Genomic DNA, 11,893 nt, shown 5'->3' on the forward strand with positions numbered 1-11,893 from the left:
ATGGGAAAATAATCTAACAAATCCTGCACCTGCAGCGGCGAGATGAGCGCGCGCATGATAAACGCGCGCAGCTCTTCAATTAGCGCCACGGCGGGCCGCGGCTGCGATCGTAAATCCATCTGGAGTTATTGCAGACGCGACGCCGCGTCGGCGCAATTTGCACGCGGGAACAGCTTCTTATAAATCAATGGCATAAATAATACTTTTAGGGTTCCGGAGCCAAAATGGTAAAAACGGAACCCTTATAGTTTTGCCATGTCTGTCTGTCTGTCTGTCCGTCCGCGGCTTTGCTCAGGGACTATCAATGCTAGAAAGCTGTAATTTTGCACGGATATATATATGTAAACTATGCCGACAAAATAATACAGTAAAAAAATCAAATAAACATTTTTTTAGGGTACCTCCCATAGACGTAGTGTGGGTGATTTTTTTTTCTCATCCAACCCTATAGTGTGGGTTATCGTTGGATAGATCTTGTAAAACCATTAGGAGTTTGCTAAGACGATTTTTCGATTCAGTGATTTGTTTGCGAAATATTCAACTTTAAAGTGCGAATTTTCATTAAAATTGAGCGGTCCCCCCCTCCTCTAAAGTCTTAACCGGTGGATGGAAAAATTAAAAAAAAATCAGGATGGTAGTAAGTATATCAAACTTTCAAGGAAAACTATAACGGCTAAGTTTGCTTGAGAAATATTAGTAGTTTATGAGTAAATAGCAGTCTAAGGTATAAAATATACCTAAACTTGGAAGATAAAATACGAAATTCTTAGAAAAATATTACTTAATTTTTTCTTAATGGCTACGGAACCCTATTTTGGGCGTCTTCGACACGCTCTTGGCCGGTTTTTTATATGAGGGTTTACGGCACACCACAATTCACGACATGCCGCAGGGACCTGATTGCAATTATAATATTACAATAATTAGAGATAGAAGGTTGCGTTTCCACCAGAGATATGTGCGAGGATGTATTGCGAAGAATATGTTTGTCATGAACCAATAGAATCGTTTCATCTACCTATATCCTCGCACAGCACAGCTCTTGTGGAACCAAATAGTTGAGCGGAGCGAAGATTGGTAAATAAAGCGATTCTATTAGTTCTCGGCCAAATGTACTTTATAAAGTACAAATTGTTCATTGAATAAAAAATTCTAAGAATTTTGAAATAATATCCAAAATTAGTTATTGTTATGATCTGTGGCTGCTGTCTAACGCCTGGGTGCTCGGGATGGCATTTATCATCTCTTTCTATCCTTATCCCACATCGTGCGTGTGATAGAAAAAGTGGTGAAAACTTTGAATCACGATCTGATTCAAAGTTCGTTAGACAAGAAGGCTCTATCATCATCATCCCCCTTAGCTTTGGCGTTGGTTTTAGAGATATTTTGGATCAACAAAGCACAATATGTTAAAAACCCATTAGATACTGTCGAGTTCATAAACTTGTGAGCAAAAAATTTGATCAAAAACATCTGAACACGCTTCTAAGTCGTTAACAATAAAGTCGTGTTCAGATATTTTTGATCAAATTTTTGCTCACAATTTTATGAACTCGACTGTACTTACTAGATGTAATTATCTTTAAGTAAACAATAATGAAATACAAGCGTTGCACTTTTTACATCATTACAGCAGCTGATTTCATCCAAATGAAATTATTATCGTACCGTAAGCCTTCATTAGCGGTACAATATCGTGTAACTGTCGTCCGTTTGAAAGGTCCTGCCATTTGGCGCCCACGCGTGACGTCACCCGCGTGACGTCACCCGCGAGCGCGTCGCTAGCGCCGTAACGAGGCAGCCTGTAGGTGGCGGCTAACACCAACACCTCAACTAATGACTGCGTGAGAATATGGCAACTATTCATATTTTTTACTTCAGGTCAGCCAAGGTGACTCTCAAGTCCAAGGAGAGCTTCGTCATGGGGTGACCTGTGAGGAGTCCGATCTCGAAGGCGAACAATGGGTGTTGCGGTCTGCTTGTGATGTGGAGTGGACCAGTAACGTTCCATGATGGCCCATAGGGAACGCGATTTTCAATGGAATCCTTGCCCATCATGGAAGCGCCCAACATAACTGACAAAGGGCGGGTGGTATGGGTTAAAGATTCAGCTGGGATAATTTATGATTAGACAAGGTTTACGTTTTTTTTAGACTCAATGGTATAACACCACAGTCAAGTGTTTGACGAAATAATACCATGCCACCTTATTCTAATGAGCACGAAAGGACACAACATCACACATCGTAACATTTCCCTCGCAGCCTCACGTCCAGCATGACGCCCTGCCTGCGTTACCGTTACCACATGCCATACGTTACCGCGCGTTACCCAACAGCAGCTCTCGCCGTTCGTCATGATTTGGCAATAGTTTCATGATTCGACGGAATCGGCCGGATTTGAGCACTGATGTGGTTTTTGCGAATTTCGTCACTGACCTTTGCTAATTGGTCAAGTTGGTGACCTCTGCTGACTTCCTGCTTCGTGTGACAATGTAATATGTCACGATGACAACGCTGATAAATGAACCTGTTGTGATTTACACATGATGGTTTGGGTCTAGAAATTTTATTGCTGTGGTTGGAAAAATGTTTCCTTGCCAATGTAGATGTTTAAAGTTTACGGCATCAGTGTTCAGTTGGTCTAAACTGACCACTTGCTGATATATTTTGGACTGATTTTAAGTAATTATTTAATATACGAGCAGGTACAGTCAAGGGCAAAGATATCGACACGGCCAAAGTTACAAAAATATGTATACCTACACGACTTTATGCACTGAACATTAAGGCCGTGTATACATATTTTTGCAACTTTGGCCGTGTCGATATCTTTGCCCTTGACTGTACCATGAAAGTGTTGTTTAAATAAAACTGCGACGTTACCGACGAACACCATATTTTTCAACTTGACTTTATTGCTTGTGATTCATTAGTTGCGCAATAATATCAACTCGCAACTTTGATAATTGCGTTTTTTCTCAAATTATACAAAGAATCTCTTTATTTGTGTATTCAACACATAAAAGTTAATCCGATTTCTTGCATCTCACTCCAATCGCCCAGGCTTGTTACTCACATAACTTTCTTATCACATTATCCCAATGACGCCAATCATCGTGTAAAGTAAAACATCGACCTAAAGATATAAAAAACCAACAGTAAATGTCAAAATACTCCTGACTGGCCTTTGAGTCCGTCGTGATGGACGTTCGCTGTCGGATTAAGGTGGACTAAACTTGTTAATATTCTATCAATTAAGTAGTAAGGCTCGCACCAGACCGCGACAACCGGTAGCCTCCGATGCCAGTTAAGAAGCCAATGATTAAAAGAAGGCTGTTTGTACAACAAGCAAACGTGGAGTAGTCAAGATCAAGGATCATTCTGTCATTGTCAATGTAAATGCTTTACTAATTGCAAGCCGTGGATTGAGCTATGGGCCCAAAGGCTATGGTTTCTTAAGTAGAGGACCGTGGATTGGAACCTAGGCGCGTGCCTGAGAGGTTTTCGAAATTCACTAGCGAAATTAAATTTGATTATCATGAGCTTTTCGAAGAAGTAAAACTTCATTGTGTTACCTATGTGTTATTTCAGTTCACTAAAGCCGCGTGAGGGCTACAATCCTAGTCCTCTCACGTTGAGAGGAGGCCTCTGCCCAGCAGTGGGGCGTATATTTATCGGGCACGATGATGATGAATCGTGTCCATGGCCTAAAATTAATAAAATGTGACGACATGGCACCCCATGTTATAAGTATACTTAATAGATTTTGGCCACAGATTTTGGCAAATGAACTTGTAGCCTGTTGGCAGCTGCAGCTCCGTGTGCAGTGAATATATTTTAGTAGCAACACACCTCAGCGATGTCGTGAGTTCGTAAATACCAATTACGTGCTGATTCATGCGAATCACGACTGTCGAATGTGAAACGCCAAACATCAGCTAAAACTCAATACACGATTCAACTAGTAAATTAACCAAAAGCATTCCTCCAATGAAATATGTATTAACTTAAAACTCACGCATTTTTAAATGCAAATGATTAATATTAAAATCTGCTGGGTACGAAACCAGAAGTGCAGAGGATGGCCTGCTAAGGCCGGTAGCGCCTTGGCGTGTCGCTTCCTACGCCCACCCACAGCCGCTGTTACTTATATTGGCATTTCGAATTAAATAAAACTGACTAAGTATGTGAGTCACGATTACAGTTGTATACTTACCTTTGAAAGAACGTTTTAATAAACCAATTTTACATTCCCGTGAACAAACATATTGCGATCTTAAAAGGTGACCCGCGCGCCCGCGTCATAACAACGGCCAATAAATTTGCATAACACGACTGATTTATTGCGTCTTCGTAAAATGGCAGTCGACACATTACGAGCTTCCGTATTAACTTGTTAAAGAAATCTTAGGTCAAATCAGCAGGGCTACTACGAAACTCAAAACTCGAAGTTCGTGTTGTGCGGTCCCTCTGACACTTATACTATTTAATACGAGAGCGAGAGGGACGGTACGATACGAACTTCGAGTTTCGAGTTTCGTCGTAGCTAGCCTGATATAAAAAATTGCCGTTTATTGTTTTATAGAAGCAACGTAGATAAATAACCGTCGTTACCGATTTTTGTCCCATATTATTTAATACAATCAAAGTCAACGACCAGCTTTTGTTCGATTAAGCCAAATGTATCTACTTCCTCTTTTACTACTCGTAGTACCACTGTGACTACTGGCTTTTTGGTCGACCCCTAGGGGTTCGCTATTCGACGGTAGGGGGTTCGCGACAAGGTTTACGTGATGGTGGCTGCAAGACTGGCAAGATGATTAAGATTGGTTTTTGGAGTCTTTTTGTATTTTTTAACTCCAAATTGTTACTTATTTGTTGTTGTTTGTTTCAGTTGGCATTTTCGTTGGCAAGATGATTCTTACCTATATTTGTTACCTTTTATTGAAATAAATAATATATATTATATTATCATTGATGATTGAAATAAAAATAAACTTAGTATCTCCAACAGCCACTTTTATTACTTTCTTTGGGTTCGCTGTCGTCTAGAAACTTTAACAGGGGTACGTGGAGACATAAGTTTGAGAAACCCTGGTCTACCCGAAACACTATGACTGGATTGAGATAAAAATATTGCGTGCCCATATATTTGTTGTTTTGTAGAAATACTTAGGTTTTCGTTAAGCAACAGTTGGGATCACACACGGATTCCAATTTCATTTTATCTCAGCAATCTCTAGTAACTTGGTTATGTATATTTTTTTGCGTTTAAATAAATAAAATAAGGTCTTGTTCATTGCGCGGCCGAAACGCTCACCGCACAGTTTTTACCTGGCAGGACACGCAATGAACAGAATAAACGCTGGCATTTCATTGGTCGTTAGGGACCGCATGCGGATGCAGGGTGCGGGAGATTTTTGTGTGTAGCATGCCATATACCCGCATGCGAGAACCGTTTTCATAGGTCGATGAAAAACGCATGAGGGAGATTTTATATTTAAACATGCCATCGCAAGTAATCGATGAATTTCATAGGTCGAGAAGCAGCATCATACTTGGGTCGTTATCTCGCATGCTGGGAGTCCTTGCATGCTCACATCGACCGACTTATCGACCAATCGAAATGAGCCTTTACGGATGCAGTTTTCAAAACGCCCGCGCCACCACCAGCAGCGGCCACCCCGCTCCCCGCTCGCCACTCCCACGCGGCGCGTGACATAACGATCGATTTGTCCGTTACAACATGTTGATAGAGCTCGGCGTTTAGTGGCTGTTGGCACATCGCGGGGCGGGGAAATAGACTCTTTATTTCTTGTTTGTGTTTCGTTTTATTAAACAAAACACTTTCTATCCGCAGACGTTTGTTTAAAATAATCGATACAAAACATTTTTTTTTTCGTACTTTATTTTAGCGCCACATCTGGGGAAAATTTTAGTATTTATTCATAGTTTTTTAACCCTCGACGCAAAAAGAGGAAAAGAGGGGTGTTATAAGTTTGACCGCTATGTGTCTGTCTGTGGCTTCGTAGCTCTTGAACGGGTAAACCGATTTGAACGCGGTTTTTTTATTTGAAAGAATATTTTCTAGCGGTGGTTCTTAGACATGTTTTATTAAAATCGGTTCAGCCGTTTTTTAAATATTGAACTTTGAAGTGACAATGCCGGGGGTTTTAGTTGGTTAGGTTATATTGAAACATTGACATTATGTATATAGATCGATTAAGTATTCAAATTACACCGACGTGCCGATAAAACGAGTCATTTTCATCACCCCCCCCGCCTGTACCAGTATTTTTTCTGGTCGGAATGTTTTCTGCTTGCCCTCTTCTATTTTGCAATACTCGTATTAAACCGCTTTACTACACAAACCCACAACAATCGAATATTTGAAATAGCATTAGGTTTCGCAAGCGGCACTTGCAGCTCTAATGAACGTCGGATGGATGCAGCGTCGCTCGAACCGCAAGTGTTGCAAGCGGCAAGTGGCGGGCCCGCGCTCGCGGGTCCAGCCGCGCCGCCACTTGTCTTCCGTCACGATGTCAGAGGGCCAGTTTCAATGCTCTAAGAAGTGATCTTTAAAATATAAATAGAGACGGCGTCACAAATTTAAATAACTGTCACGCAAAGTACCAAAAGCTTGTACAAAAGGTTGTTATTTAATGGTGCTTTCTTCGATGTTTGATCTAGCTACTCCATGTAAAGTCGACCAAAATGTTCTTTCTTATCACGATTATTCTTATAATTATAAAACAATTACGAGTATTACACGTGAAGAGAAACTCTTTAAAAGTAAACTAAGAATTAATTGTAGCTAAATTAGTTTTACAGATGCGCTAATGTCCAAAACTAGCTTGTGTTATTTAAGTGTCTGCATTGTTTCAGGATGCGAGTGCAGCCAGCGCGCAGGCGCAGCGACCGCGCGCTCTGACGTCACCGCGTGCACACACGCGCACACAGGTACACACGGGGACACGCACGACTAAGTTGGGGACAATGATGTCATCCGCGACAACTTATATCGAACGGATAAAAAATATACTTGATGGTGCTATTACATTGTCATTACGAGAATCGCAGGTTAGGATGCTAACACACATGCTGTTAGTTTGTCTTGGAAACACGTAATTATTGCAAAAAAACTGTGAAGGATGAGTCGAACTCGAATTGAAGATGTTTAGAAGTCACTTTTGTCGCGGGGTGAGTGCTCCTCGCGTTGTTTAGTCATTTAGTTATCTTTGTAATGTAAATAATGGTGATGTAATAGCAATTTCAGTGTTACTTAATTTCTAATTTGGTCACGAGCGAAAAAAAGATTAAAGTACCGTTTGATTTTAATGTAAACTACAAATAACTCTTTGTAACAGCTTTTTTTTTGTCTCACGTTCTCGTGAAATATGTAAATGCAGTGCGTTACTAAAAGCATTCGTTTTTTTCTGCTCGTGACTCTAAATACAATGCGCAATCCTTTATGATGTCATTATTCATGAATTTCATTTGAGTTACTCTAATTCTATAACCGTGCTTAATATTTACAACTGCCTTCTCGTACATAATTTAGACAGACCTGACAAAGTGTAGCTGTCAAGGTAATCCTTCACCCCAGACTGAAGTCAGCCACTGTTCACAGATAATACCGATGATACCGAAACCACATTAAAAGAAACCGATACCGTGGTACCGCACGGTGCCGATAAACCAATGACCGATGAAACTGGTACCACAGACAAAACCGAAGATGGCGAAAACATAAAAAAGCCCGAAAACGAAACAAAGGAACCGAAAAGAACAGTTTCATTTAACAGAGACGTACACGTGAAACGATTCGGTGAGTCGCGGGCAGACTCCTCTCGACTGTGACTCGTTCCGGCGGACTGAGGGCGTATTGAGGGGGTCGCAACTGACGTGCCAGGCAAAGCTGATGCTGCGTGTCCTGCCCGAGCCACTACAGCTAGTGCTACGAATATTTAATAGGCGCTGTAGCAAAAAAATACAACAAAGACACACAGCAGCAGTTTTGGATACATGAATGTGTAGTTGAACTTCTCACGTAATGTAAAGTCACTGCAGACAGTGAAATGGGGGTTACTGTGGTAATTATTTCGTCAATGATAAAGCGATGGCAATTAGTTACAGTTGAAATGGAAAAAAACATATTTCAATATCAGAAGTTCTCATTGCAAAATGCACCCTCAACACTTGACACCAGTCTGCCCAGCCGCCCTCACCTCACTGCGTCTTCTCGTTCCGCCGGCAATGACTCGTCTATCCATTAACCACTCACACTTACTGAAAGTGAAAAGGACGGGGATACATATAATGTTAACACACTAATTTTCAATTAACGTCTACGTCTAATTGGTATGTCTGTGAAACTCTGACGCTTCTAATAACACTTGGCAGTTTATAAAATTTATCCTTAGTGTATTATTTATAATCGTATAGTTCTTTATACTCAAGAATGGATTTCAATTTTAGTTATGCGACTTTTTCAAACATTTTAATTCGAAAAAAAATTTCGACGACGTACAATCTCATATTGGTTTTATTAACTAAAGTGACACGGAAAATGATAAAACTTATTCTTCTTTATAATATGGATCTAGAAAACGTAGATCTAAATTTACAATTCACATCTTTGTATTTGTGCAAACAATTATCATCTGCCGACTCATGCAAAACCAAGGAAATGATCAATTCACAAATAGATCCTGTTAATTGTTGGGAGCGAACAATGCCGCGTAGCACTAGCTCAGGAGGTCCGTTGGCGGTATCGTTGCGGATACGCGGCGAATTGGGGCAGGCAGTAGACGCTGATGATGATGGAGATAAGGATAGTATTGTGGCGGCGAAACAAGGTCAGCGCGGGCACGAGGCGCGGCGCTCGGGACGGGACCTACAAGACGGTGTTGTCGTTGCACATTTTTTGTCCCTTTTGAGTCTGAATTAAATTCACTTTCCTTGTTTAAAGCATTGGAAGGCATATCAAGTGCCCTGAATTCATTACGGTTAGCTTTTTTTACTCAATTACAGAACACAATGATACGTTGGACATTTCAATCGTACCTACTTTGAAAGAATTGTAGGCTATTAAAATTACTCAGCGATCGCGGACTATGGAAAATGTGATTCAAAATTAAAACCAAACTAGGTACTTATTTAAACCAACCGTTGTTTCAATTACTCAAGGTGTCAACGCTAAACGACTTCACGTAAGTCTTGTTGATAACCTAACAAAGTAAATTCACAAAGCCATATTCAAATGCCAAATTTGGTGTGTAAAATATTTGTGCAGCCGAGCGTCCGCGCTCAGCCTACTCCGTCCGCAAAAAATACTGATAACAAATTCAAATACTGAATTGCCCGCACAAAAACGAGGCGGTCGAGAACAATGAAAAAAAAACTGCCGTCGTAAAAAAAACATAATTTACGACATATACAACAGCAAGAGTAAAAAAATGAATAAATTCTCGTAATGATTCAGTTGATAGATGATAGACCAAAAGGTGGTAACAAGTTTGTTTGTAAAAGTAAATTTTAGTTTGTTCTTGTACTATGTAGTGTATCATTTGATTCCAGTGATACACTTACGCTGAAGTGTAAGGCAACTCCAGATTATTGCCCAAGGGCCTCTTCTTCTACCTCCTCATATTTTATGTGACAAATATCAATGAAGCTGTTTCTGTTTGTTCTGTTCGAATAAACAAAGAAGGCGTCACCGATGTCTATTTCATAAAACATGTAGAACGTTTTCAGTGTGGTCAATCAGTCCCCAAGCAGTCACGATCCAATAGCGAGATACTTCTCTCTCATCACTAGGCCTTGATTCCGACCATAACAAATATGTCTTCAATATAAAACATTTTTTAATTTTAACCAGGGTTAACAATAATATCAAATGTTCCCATACACCGATTGACGTTCAAACTTTCGATAAAAACCCTATACAGGTGCGTTTGGTTTGGTCATTGGTCAAAGCATTGGTCGAACAAAGCCCACAACCTCCTGAACTATTCGGGAAGAATTAGAAGGCACGCCGTATAATCGAGCCTTAGGATAAGCTAATGAAGCGATGTTCAGATTCGCAAGAAGTCTTCCGGCGACATTCCTCGCGCGATAGCATCGTAATGTCGACGCGTTTTTGCGCGTCTGCGCCAGCGCCGTCGCTGAGAATCTTTGACAATGTAAGAGAAATGAGCCGGCTCAAGGTCAAGGCGTGTTTACTACATAACAGGTTATAAGAGTTTTTCTGTAAAACTTTACGCGTTAGCTCGTGTAATTTTATCTTCAACTATGATCTCCTAAGTATTAAGTATTTTTATTACTGGCGATAGCGTCTCGGTCCTTTACACTGTCTATTTATTCATTTAGTTGGGGCTTCTTAACGTAAACTCGAGATTCAAGAATAATATCGGCGAAAATACAGCTTTTGTTGTAGTTACGAGACGAAACTAGTTATACCATCGTGAACTTTAGTAAAATCTTTTCCATGTCAAAAGTCAGGCTGCTCCGGTTATATCATGCGTTGCGTCAGAGAGGCGCAGCGCTGATGCCTGGCGAACGGCACCGGCTCTGACAAAAGGTAATTATGACTTGGTCGAATTAAGTAGTATCTTATCTTCGTTGAAAATTTTCCCGAAAATGCCCTGAGGAATACAGTAATTTTTTTATGGACAATGTTCCATAGGTTCTTTATAATATTTGCTGAAATCAGTGTCTGCTGACACCTGGCCACATTTAGTCTCTGCAGTTCCCAATAGAAGATCCCGATGGAAGTCAAACTAAAATTAAAAGTTACGAGTTTTTCATAATATTCTCGGTGGCAACGAGACTTTTGAATTGTGGCTATAAGCATCAAATGAAAGTAACTAAGCTACTTCCAAATCCTATGAATATCAAAGGAATTCTCCGCACCACCCTTACCTTACCTGCTGTAAACAACACACTTAACAAAGGTTACAATATTTTTGACAGACGTTGATTGATATTGATTGACTAATCGAACTACCGATGCATGGTTTAAATAAAGGTTTAGCCTTTTTTATTACCAACCGTTTACCAGCGCTTGTTCTCGTACCGTAATGAAGACACGCGTCTTAATAGACAACAGATATGTCAGTTTAAACACGATTGGAAGAAACCGCGCCCGATGTTTTTCAATGACTACTTTAACGCCGCTAGTCAATTGAGATGTCATTCACAATTATGACATCATTTGACAGCTGCGATACAACATTGACATTCTCCAACATTAAAACGTCATTATGTAAATACATCCATCACTGTATTTAAATGTATTTCTTTACTTATTAATAATCATGCAAACGATAATATCAAAGATTTGGTTGTAATTTTTAATCATGTCTACATGAATCTTACACGTAAATCATGCAACGCAGTCAACCGTTGATAAAAAACTGTAAATAACGATTATTAAGACACAATGTAATCCACATCCATTAAATGAATTTTAACTTAAACCAATGATAGTGTTTAATCGTGGTAATTCCAATTCATTACGGTCTCATGTGTTATGTAATCGTCGCTATAAATCACCAGTCAATTCATGCGATCATGAGTATTGCGCGCATTAGAGCATATTTCAATGACCTAAAAACTTCACCAAATACAATCCCAACAGAATTTAATTGAAATCTTAAAGATAGCAATCAAATTTATTAGCATAATAAATGATTGTTAATCATTCGGATCTGTCCGAGGCTTTTGCAAGCGATGACCACAAAAGGAATCCTGCGCAGGTCAATGCCGCGCGATGTGTGTCGCGCCCCGTCATCGGCGACGGTTTTGGTAACATCTGAGTAACGAGAAATTCAGGACGCTGGCACCCACCCGCCTGCGCGAGCGGCTTTTTGAGTAAGAGTGCCGCAGGG

General features: G+C 40.2%; 1 long non-coding RNA gene across 1 annotated transcript in view; it reads left to right on the forward strand.

The window, feature by feature from the left end:
• Positions 1-7,834, forward strand: part of LOC141441631 (uncharacterized) — a 47,065-nt gene extending 39,231 nt beyond the window's left edge. Inside the window, exons 2-3 of the long non-coding RNA XR_012452824.1 lie at positions 6,888-6,962; positions 7,633-7,834. This is a non-coding gene — a long non-coding RNA (uncharacterized lncRNA). The remainder of the gene's footprint in view (positions 1-6,887; positions 6,963-7,632) is intronic.
• Positions 7,835-11,893: the final 4,059 nt, after the last annotated feature.

This window comes from Choristoneura fumiferana, chromosome 24 (assembly GCF_025370935.1).
Source record: "Choristoneura fumiferana chromosome 24, NRCan_CFum_1, whole genome shotgun sequence".
Lineage (NCBI taxonomy): Eukaryota > Metazoa > Arthropoda > Insecta > Lepidoptera > Tortricidae > Choristoneura > Choristoneura fumiferana.